At 48.6% G+C, this 10,407-nt stretch overlaps 2 pseudogenes; both read right to left on the bottom strand.

The window, feature by feature from the left end:
* LOC149579023 (25S ribosomal RNA) overlaps positions 1-140 on the bottom strand; it is a 3,077-nt pseudogene extending 2,937 nt beyond the window's left edge.
* Positions 141-846: 706 nt separating this feature from the next.
* Positions 847-1,955, bottom strand: LOC149579022 (18S ribosomal RNA; annotated as a pseudogene).
* Between the last annotated feature and the right edge of the window lie 8,452 nt (positions 1,956-10,407).

Raw genomic sequence — 10,407 nt, 5'->3', positions numbered from 1 at the left:
CGCCCCCTTTCGAGGCTCTCACCCTCTCCAAGCAATGAGTCAACACACCTAGGCAAGGCAACGGGGGGTTGCGACAGTCCCGACTTGCCGCCGTCGAAACGACAGATCCCTGGCACAGCATCGCGCACGCGATCGGACCGTGAAATCTCAACAGGGGATGAGGCCCAGACCCCCTCTGAACTGCAACTGATCAGAGACCTCTCGCTCTAACATGGACATCGTTCGAAGGCACCGATCCTAATCCAGATTGCATCCGAGTCTCTTCTTCACCCCGCGGGGAATCCACGCTTTCGATCACGGGCATTCGATGTGACCCTCGACCTCGACGGCACTGGACTCGTAGGTTGGCCCTCCAGCACATCGCTATAGGGTTGAGTGTCTGCACATTGCTGAGATTTCGGGGGTGGGGAGGAGGCCAGCTCCATCCCCTACACGATTCAGGGTCTCAAATCGACAATGATCCTACCGCAGGTTCACCTACGGTAACCTTGTGCTGCCCAGAACATCTAAGGGCATCACAGACCTGTTATTGCCTCAAACTTCCATGGCCTAGGAGGCCATAGTCCCTCTAAGAAGCTGGCCGCAAAGGGGAACCTCCACATAGCTAGTTAGCAAGCTGAGGTCTCATTCGTTAATGGAATTAACTAGACAAATCGCTCCACCAACTAAGAACGACCATGCACCATCATCCATAGAATCAAGAAAGAGCTCACAATCTGTCAATCCTTACTATGTCTGAACCTGGTAAGTTTCCTCGTGTTGAGTCAAATTAAGCTACAGGCTCCACTCCTAGTGGTGCACTTCCATCAATTCCTTTAAGTTTCAGCCTTGCGACCATACTCCCCTCAGAACCCAAACACTCTAATTTCTCAGAAGGTGCTGGCGGAGTCCTTAGAGAAAAATCCGCCGATCCCTGGTTGGCATCGTTTATGGTTGAGACTAGGACGGTATCCGATCATCTTCGAGCCCCCAACTTTCATTCTTGATTAATGAAAAAATCCTTGGCAAATGCTTTCGTAGTGGTTCGTCTTCCATAAATCCAAGAATTTCACCTCTGACAATGAAATACGAATGCCTCCGACAGTCCCTATTAATCATTACTCTGGTCCTGAAGGCCAACGGAACATGACCAGACTCCTATTACGTTATTCCATGCTAATGTATTTAGAGCGTAGGCTTGCTTTGAGCACTCTAATTTTTTCAAAGTAATGGCACTGGAACCGTGACCCAGCCAATTAAGGCCAGGAACACGCCGCCGGCAGAAGGCACGTGAGGGCTAGTGCACACCCAGAAGGTGGACCGACCGTGACGACCCAAGGTCCAACTACGAGCTTTTTAACTGCAAGAACTTAAATATACGCTATTGGAGCTAGAATTACCATGGCTGTTGGCACCAAACTTGCCCTCCAATGGATCCTCCTTAAAGGATTTAGATTGTACTCATTCCAATTACTAGACTCGATGAGCCCAGTATTGTTATTTATTGTCACTACCTCCCCGTGTCAGGATTGGGTAATTTGTGCGCCTGCTGCCTTCCTTTGATGTGGTAGCCATTTCTTAGGCTCCCTCTCCGAAATCGAACCCTAATTCTCCGTCACCCATCACCACCATGGTAGGCCTCTATCCTACCATCAAAAGTTGATAGGGCAGAAATTTGAATGAAGCGTCGCCAGCACAAAGGCCGTGCGATCCGTCGAGTTATCATGAATCACCGAAATAGCGGGCGAGCCCGTACCGTCCTTTTATCTAATAAATGCATCCCTTTCAAGAGTCAAGATTTGGTGCACATATTAACTCTAGAATTACTATGGTTATCTGAGTAGCAAAGTACCATCAAAGAAACTATAACTGATTTAATGAGCCATCCACAGTTTCACAGTCTGAAATAGTTCATACTTAGACATGCATGGCTTAATCTTTGAGACAAGCATATGACTACTGGCAGGATCGACCAGGTAGCTTCTAACAATGAGGGGACCCCCAAGACCTGCTACAACCAAGGGATGCCCACCGCGATGGGAAACCAAAATTTGCATTAACTCCGTCATGCATCCAGACATAATCTGTCACACAAGCAACAAGAATGACGTTCACAGCACATGCAAGACTCGCAACGCTCAAAGCTTTCACACAAGAGGAAAGTGTCCCATCGTCGATCGGAGAGGGCCAAACAGGGAGCCTCGATTCACAGGCACCTGGGAAGAACATCCCGTACGGAACCCTTTACCCTCGAACTCGCTATCGCCACTACTCGGAAAGAAGCCTCGAGTCTGTACGAGATGCACCGCACACGTAGCCACCTCAATTGTAAGGCCACTCAGAGACATCCATTTCCCAGGCATATGCCTCCTACACACCTGTTGAGGTGCACCTGCATAGACAAAATCCTTCTCGATCGCAACAAACATTTTCCCATGATGAAGAGCTGGTTGCCAAAGTGCCAACAGAGACCACCGTGCTGAAGGGTGAAGGGTCGTGCGAGTCGAAAACATGGCTGGTTATGCGATTGGCGGGGGCATCACTGTACACACGACCACCTCAATTATAAGGACGCTCAAGGGCATCATGTATAACAACACCCCCTCCGCACATTTATAGGTGATGAGAGCCCACCCGCATACACGGACATGTCTAACCTCTGGCAAATATCTCCTTTCCCAGCACAGCCTCGCTAACCATTCCCCGTGACACGTGATCTGCCAACGCAGGTACAAAAAAGTTCCTACGGCTGAACACTCACACTAGCATTGTCGGACAAGCTTCAATCTCATGCACATGCACATACCGAAGAACTGGAACTGCGAGGGAACCACCCGCGAGCACCCACATCTCGGCAAAAAGCATTCGTGCGATTTCTTCCCCTAGACAGACACGTTGGGCCTGCACTTGTCGGAGCATTGCAAAGACAAGCACTCTGGTTCGCAGGAGATTGAGAATAACATCATGTATGAAACCCATTCCCCCAAAATGCTCAAATCACAAATGCTCGCAGTAGGGTCATAATGCAAAGATGTACACCATGCATGCGACCGAGTAAGGATACTCAGAGACATCCATGTCCTAGGCATATGCCCCCTACATGCTTTTTGGTGCACCCCGTACAAATGGCCATACTTCGGCAAGCCCTCCCAAAATTTCACATCTGAAGAGAGAGATGAAATGCCTTCGGCTTTTTGTCCACACAATGCAAACACTGAACGCTCTCTTTAGTGGGGAGCTAAAGAAGAGAATCTCCTGCAGAACCCATGAGCCATAGCCGTTTGGGCAGGATAGGGCATGGAGAGTTTCCGCATCCAAACAAAAATTATCGGTAATACTCTACGCTTCTACTGGCCCGGACCACAAAGGATGTCACGATAGTACCATGCACTTCTGTAGGATGAGATAGTGAAGAGGCGAGCACGCACCGACAATGCACTAGTGAATAAATTATGCGGCAACCAAAACTTTCGCTGGCCCCCCTCTCAATCCCAAGGCTCTACCGATCAGCTAAAACTTAGGGTGGAGAGTGGACCCTTGATGAAATTAGGGATGTCGAGCAATGCACCCGTGCAACCATCTCTTTCCTTCTTGCCGTCTGGGTAGGATAAAAATGCAATGATAGAATGTGCCAATGAGACAGAGCCCTTGGCTAAAAGATACAACTCCATACACACTCAACAACAAGCGCATCTTAGAATCGAACACCAAATGTGCAGTGTGTTGCAAGCCATGCAGACACCTACATATAGGGTATATCCCACAAAACAAAGTGACAAGTACTTCCCACCAGCTTCACCATTGCGATTACCGAATGGGATAATACTCACCGCCACAGATTAATGACCATCATTACCATCTCGAAATAGATACAAGCACATCAAGCTTCATCCGATCAGCTGGATGAATTTCACCTTGAAGGGGCCCAATCCAAAAGTTCTAGAGGTCATCTCCTGGAACTCTCAAGAACAAGGCCCATCTTACATGAAAACTCTGCTACTGCGCAAACATAGGTTGCAATTAAAGATAAATTGCAAGGCCATCATAATGGCCCGAGGCCAATGCTCCGACTAAGTCAATTTTCTCTTGCAATCACCATGCCACCATTCACAGAGAGATCTCCCCATTCACTTATGACGCGACACACAATCCAAGTGCTAGACATGAGCTCGCCGTTGAAAGGCCACTTTCCAAGGCATCCCCCGATGACACATTGGAATGACAACCGCTGTCGAACCATTTCCCAATGTTGTTCCGATCAAGTTGGCATAGAGGTGCTAGACGAGGGCTCCCATTTTAGATCGAGTTTTAAAATCACGAAGAAGACGCAGTGAGGGCTGGCAACCGCTGCCAAACCTTTTTCCGAAATTGCGCCAGCTGAGTGACTAGAAATCATGATCCAAAGGAGAGTCTAGGAATAGCACCCTCGAGGGTGGGCTTCACGCCCCTCTAATTGATTCAACGTCAGGGTCCACCATTTCAAAATCTGACATATCCATCTACCATGACAGCAGCGTTGAATCAATGAGGGGGGCACGGGAGAGGCTCACAGCAACCACCTCCCCCATTGTAGCCACGATAGGCACGCAAAAATTTTTGCTAGAGCACCAAGCACCCACCTCATGGCTATAGACAAGGGCTCGCCATTAGATCAACTTCGAAATCGCAGAACAGACGTGGAGTAGAATGGCAACCACTGCCAAGTCTCTTCCATAATTGCATCGGTCGAGTGATCGAAGAAGGTGATCTAAGGGAGGGTCCAAGCATAGGCATTCGCTGGGGGGATTCATGCTGATGGCATAAATTTATGCAATACCCGAGCAACACCAGACGGAGGTGCTAGACGAGGGCCCCCATTTTAGATCAAGTTTTAAAATCAACAAGTAGACGTGGTGAGGGCTGGCAAGCACTGCCAAACCTTTCTTCAAAATTGCGCGAGCTGAGTGACAAGAAAACATGATCTAAAGGAGAGTCCAGGAATAGCACCCTCAAGGGTGGGCTTCATGCCTCTCTAATTGATTCAACGTCGGCGTCCACCATTTCAAAATCTGACATATCCATCCGCCCTGACAGCGGCGTTGAATCAATGAGGGGGGCAAGGGAGAGGCTCACGGCAACAACCTCTCCCATTGTAGCCACGATAGGCATGCAAAAAAATTTTCTAGACCACCAAGCACCCACATCATGGCTATAGACAAGGGCTCACCATTAGATCAACTTCGAAATCGTAGAACAGACGTGGTGTAGAATGGCAACCGCTGCCAAGTCTCTTCCGTAATTGTGTCGGTCGAGTGATCAAAGAAGGCGATCTAAGAGAGGGTCCAAGTGAAGGCATTCGTTGGGGGATTCGTGTTGATGGCATAAATTTATGCAATACCCAAGGAACACTGGATGGAGGTGCTAGACGAGGGCTCCCATTTTAGATCGAGTTTCAAAATCACCAAGTAGATGCAGTGAGGGCTAGCAACCGCTGCCAAACCTTTTTCTGAAATTGCGCCAGCTGAGTGACAAGAAAACATGATCTAAAGGAGAGTCTAGGTATAGCACCCATGAGGGTGGGCTTCATGCCCCTCTAATTGATTCAACGTTAGCCTCCACCGTTTCAAAATCTGACATATCCATCCACCCTGACAGCGGCATTGAATCAATGAGGGGGGCACGGGAGAGGCTCGCAGCAACCACCTCTCCCATTGTAGCTGCGAGAGGCTCGCAAAAAATTTTTCTAGAGTGCCAAGCACCCACCTCATGGCTACAGACAAGGGCTCGCCATTAGATCAACTTTGAAATCGCAGAACAGACGTGGTGTAGAATGGCATCCGCTGCCATGTCTCTTCCATAATTGCGTCGGTCGAGTGATCGAAGAAGGCAATCTAAGAGAGGGTCCAAGCGTAGGAATTCATTGGCGGATTCGCACCAATGGCATAAATTTATGCAATACCCGAGCAACACTGGACGGAGGTGCTAGACGAGAGCTCCTGTTTTAGATCAAGTTTCAAAATCACCAAGTAGACGCGGTGAGGTCTGGCAACCGCTGCCAAACCTTTTTTTGAAATTGTGCCAGCTGAGTGACATGATCTGAGGGAGAGTCCAGGAATAGCACCCTCGAGGGTGGGCTTCATGCCCCTCTAATTGATTCAATGCCAGCGTCCACCATTTCAAAATCTGACATATCCATCCGCCCTGACAGCGGCATTGAATCAATGAGGGGGGCACGGCAGAGGCTCACGGCAACCACCTCTCCCATTGTAGCCGTGATAGGCATTAAAAAAAATTTTCTAGAGTGCCAAAGCACCCACCTCATGGCTATAGACAAGGGGTCGCCATTATTTCAACTTCAAAATCGCAAAATAGACGCGGTGTAGAATGGCAACCGCTGCCAAGTCTCTTCCGTAATTGCGTCGGTCGAGTGATCGAAGAAGGGGATCTAAGAGAGGGTCCAAGTGTAGGCATTCGTTGGGGGGATTTGCGCCGATGGCATAAATTTATGCAATACCCGAGCAAGACCAAGTAGACGCGGTGAGGGCTGGCAACCGCTGCCAAACCTTTTTCTGAAATTGCGCCACCTAAGTGACAAGAAAACATGATCTAAAGGAGAGTCCAGGTATTGCACCCATGAGGGTGGGCTTCATGCCCCTCTAATTGATTCAATGTCGGCGTCCACCATTTCAAAATCTGACATATCCATCCGCCCTTACAGCGGCATTGAATCAATGAGGGGGGCACGGGAGAGGCTCGCAGAAACCACCTCTCCCATTGTAGCCGCGATAGGCACGCAAAAAATTTTTTCTTGAGTGCCAAGCACCCACCTCATGGCTAGAGACAAGGGTTCGCCATTAGATACACTTCAAAATCGCAGAACAGACGCGGTGTAGAATGGCAACCGCTGCCAAGTCTCTTCCGTAATTGCGTCGGTCGAGTGATTGAAAAAGGTGATCTAAGAAAGGGTCCAAGCATAGGCATTCGTTGGGGTAATCACGTCGATGGCAAAAATTTATGCAATACCCGAGCAAAACCGGACGGAGGTGCTAGATGAGGGCTCCCATTTTAGATCGAGTTTTAAAATCACCAAGAAGACGCGGTGAGGGCTGGCAACTGCTGCCAAACCTTTTTCCGAAATTGCACCAGCTGAGTGACAAGAAAACATGATCTAAAGGAGAGTCCAGGAATAGCACCCTCGAAGGTGGGCTTCATGCCCTTCTAATTGATTCAATGTCGGCGTCCACCCTTTCAAAATCTGACATATCCATCTGCCCTGACATCGACGTTGAATCAATGAGCTGGGCATGAGAGAGGCTCGCGGAAACCACCTCTCCCATTGTAGCTGCGATAGGCTCATAAAAAATTTTGCTAGAGCACCAAGCACCCACCTCATGGCTATAGACAAGGGCTTGCCATTAGATCAACTTCGAAATTGCAGAATAGACGCGGTGTAGAATGGAAACCGCTGCCAAGTCTCTTCCGTAATTGTGTCGGTCGAGTGATTGAAGAAGGTGATCTAAGAGAGGGTCCAAGTGTGTAGGCATTCGTTGGGGGATTCGCGCCGATGGAAAAAATTTGTGCAATACCCGAGCAACACCGGACGGAGGTGCTAGACGAGGGCTCCCATTTTAGACCGAGTTTTAAAATCACCAAGTAGACGCGGTGAGGGCTGGCAACCGCTGCCAAACCTTTTTCCTAAATTGCGCCAGCTGAGTGACAAGAAAACATGATCTAAAGGAGAGTCCAAGAATAGCACCCTCGAGGGTGGACTTCATGCCCCTCTAATTGATTCAATGTCAACGTCAACCATTTCAAAATTTGACATTTCCATCTACCCTGACAGCGGTGTTGAATCAATGAGGGAGGCACAGGAGAGGCTCGCGGCAACCACCTCTCCCATTGTAACCGTGATAGGCATGCAAAAAATTTTGCTAGAGCACCAAGCACCCACCTCATGGCTAGAGACAAGGGCTCGCCATTAGATCAACTTTGAAATCGCTGAATAAACGCACTATAGAATGGCAACCGCTGCCATGTCTCTTCCGTAGTTGCGTCGGTCAAGTGATCGAAGAAGGTGATCTAAGAGAGGGTCCAAGAAAAGGCATTCATTGGGGGATTCACGTTGATGGCATAAATTTATACAATACCCGAGCAACACCGGACGGAGGTGCTAGACAAGGGCTCCCATTTTAGATCGAGTTTTAAAATCACCAAGTAGACGCAGTGAGGGCTGGCAACTACTGCCAAACCATTTTCAAAAATTGTGCCAGCTAAGTGACCAGAAAACATGATCTAAAGGAGAGTCAAGGAATAGCACCCTCGAGGGTGGGCTTCATGCCCCTCTAATTGATTCAACGTCGACGTCCACTGTTTCAAAATTCGACATATCCATCCGCCCTGACAGCGGCGATGAATCAATGAGGGGGGCACGGGAGAGGCTCGTGACAACCACCTCTCTTGTTGTAGCCATGATAGGCAGGCAAAAAATTTTGCTAGAGCGCCAAGCACCCACCTCATGGCTAGAGACAAGGGCTCGCCATTAGATCAACTTCGAAATCGTTGAACAGACGCGCTGTAGAATGGCAATCGCTGCCAAGTCTCTTCCGTAGTTGCGTCGGTCGAGTGATCGAAGAAGGTGATCTAAGAGAGGGTCCAAGCATAGGCATTCATTAGGGGATTCGCGCCGATGGCATAAATTTATGCAATACCCGAGCAACACCAGACCAAGGTGCTAGACGAGGGCTCCCATTTTAGATCGAGTTTTAAAATCACCAAGTAGACACGGTGAGGGTTGGCAACCACTGCCAAACCTTTTCCTAAAATTGCACCAGCTGAGTGACAAGAAAACATGATCTAAAGGAGAGCCCAGGAATATTACCCTTGAGGGTGGGCTTCATGCCCCTCTGATTGATTCAACATTGGCGTCCACCATTTCAAAATCCGACATGTCCATCCACCCTGACAGCTATGTTGAATCAATGAGGGGGGCACAGGAGAGGCTCGTGGCAACCACCTCTCCCATTGTAGCCGCGATAGGCACGCAAAAAATTTTTCTAGAGCGCCAAGCACCCACCTCATGGCTAGAGACAAGGGCTCGCCATTAGATCAACTTCGAAATCACTGAATAGACACGCTGTAGAATGGCAACCACTGCCAAGTCTCTTTCGTAGTTGCATCGGTCGAGTGTTCGAAGAAAGTGATCTAAGAGAGGGTCCAAGCATAGGCATTTGTTGGGGGATTTGCGCCGATGGCATAATTTTATGCAATACCCGAGCAACACTGGATGGAGGTGCTAGACGAGGGCTCCCATTTTGGATCGAATTTTAAAATCACCGAGTAGACGCGGTGAGGGATGGCAACCGCTGCCAAACCCTTTTCCGAAATTGCACCAGCTGAGTGACAAGAAAACATGATCTAAAGGAGAGTCGAGGAATAGCACATCCAGGGTGGGCTTCATGCCCCTCTAATTGAGTCAATGTTGGCATCCACCGTTTCAAAATCTGACATATCCATCCACCTTGACATCGGCATTGAATTAATGAGAGGGGCATGGGAGAGGCTCGCAGAAACCACCTCTCCTATATAAGCTATTAGTGGGAGGCTCGCTCTGCATTACAAATTAGCAAACACACTGACATCTGCCTTAAAAATCCAAATCCTTTAAAATTCCTACCAAACAGCCATTCACGACCCAATTTTTTATGAGGTCGACAGAGGAGCAAAAGATTATCATCAGTTAGGAGATGTGAGTTCATGGAGCCAAGTTACTGAAATGGTCATCGAGCTCATCCGATCAACTGGATGAATTTCACCTTGAAGGGGCCCAATCCAAAAGTTTTGGAGGTCATCTCCTGGAACTCTTGAGAACAAGGCCCATCTTACATGCAAACTTTTCTACTGTGCAAACATAGGTTGCAATTAAAGAGAAATTGCGAGGCCATCACAATGGCCCGAGGCCAATGGCTCCAACTAATTCAATTTTCTCTTGCAATCACGATGCCACCGTTTACAAAGAGATCTCCCCATTCACTTGTGACGCGACACACAATCCAAGTGCTCGACGCGAGCTTGCCCTTGAAAGAAAGACCACTTTCCAAGACATCCCCCGATGACACATTGGAACGTCAACCGCTGTCGAACCATTCCCAATGTTGTTCCGATCGAGTTAGCACAGAGGTGACCTTAGGGAGCTCCCACGTAGCAATCGGAATGTGCTTTCATGCCCATCTCTCACAAAAACCAATGTTAGCTATAGACAAATTTGGAATCCAAGGGCTCGCATCCATCGATATCGTCAGCACTGGGTCTATATATTCAAAGGCCACGGAGAGGTTCTGATAAGAGAAGCTCCCCTGCTCGCTCGAACAAACATCCCAAATTCTAGACACAAGCTCTTGCCCTTAGCATCACTCTCCAGATCACCGCAATGACATATTGGAATGATAACCT

This window comes from Cupressus sempervirens, chromosome 1 (genome assembly GCF_028749045.1).
Source record: "Cupressus sempervirens isolate cs-2001-9-10 chromosome 1, ASM2874904v1, whole genome shotgun sequence".
Taxonomy (NCBI): Eukaryota; Viridiplantae; Streptophyta; class Pinopsida; order Cupressales; family Cupressaceae; genus Cupressus; species Cupressus sempervirens.
Note: the sequence above shows the minus strand (reverse complement) of the source record. Positions and strands in the feature narration are given on the sequence as shown.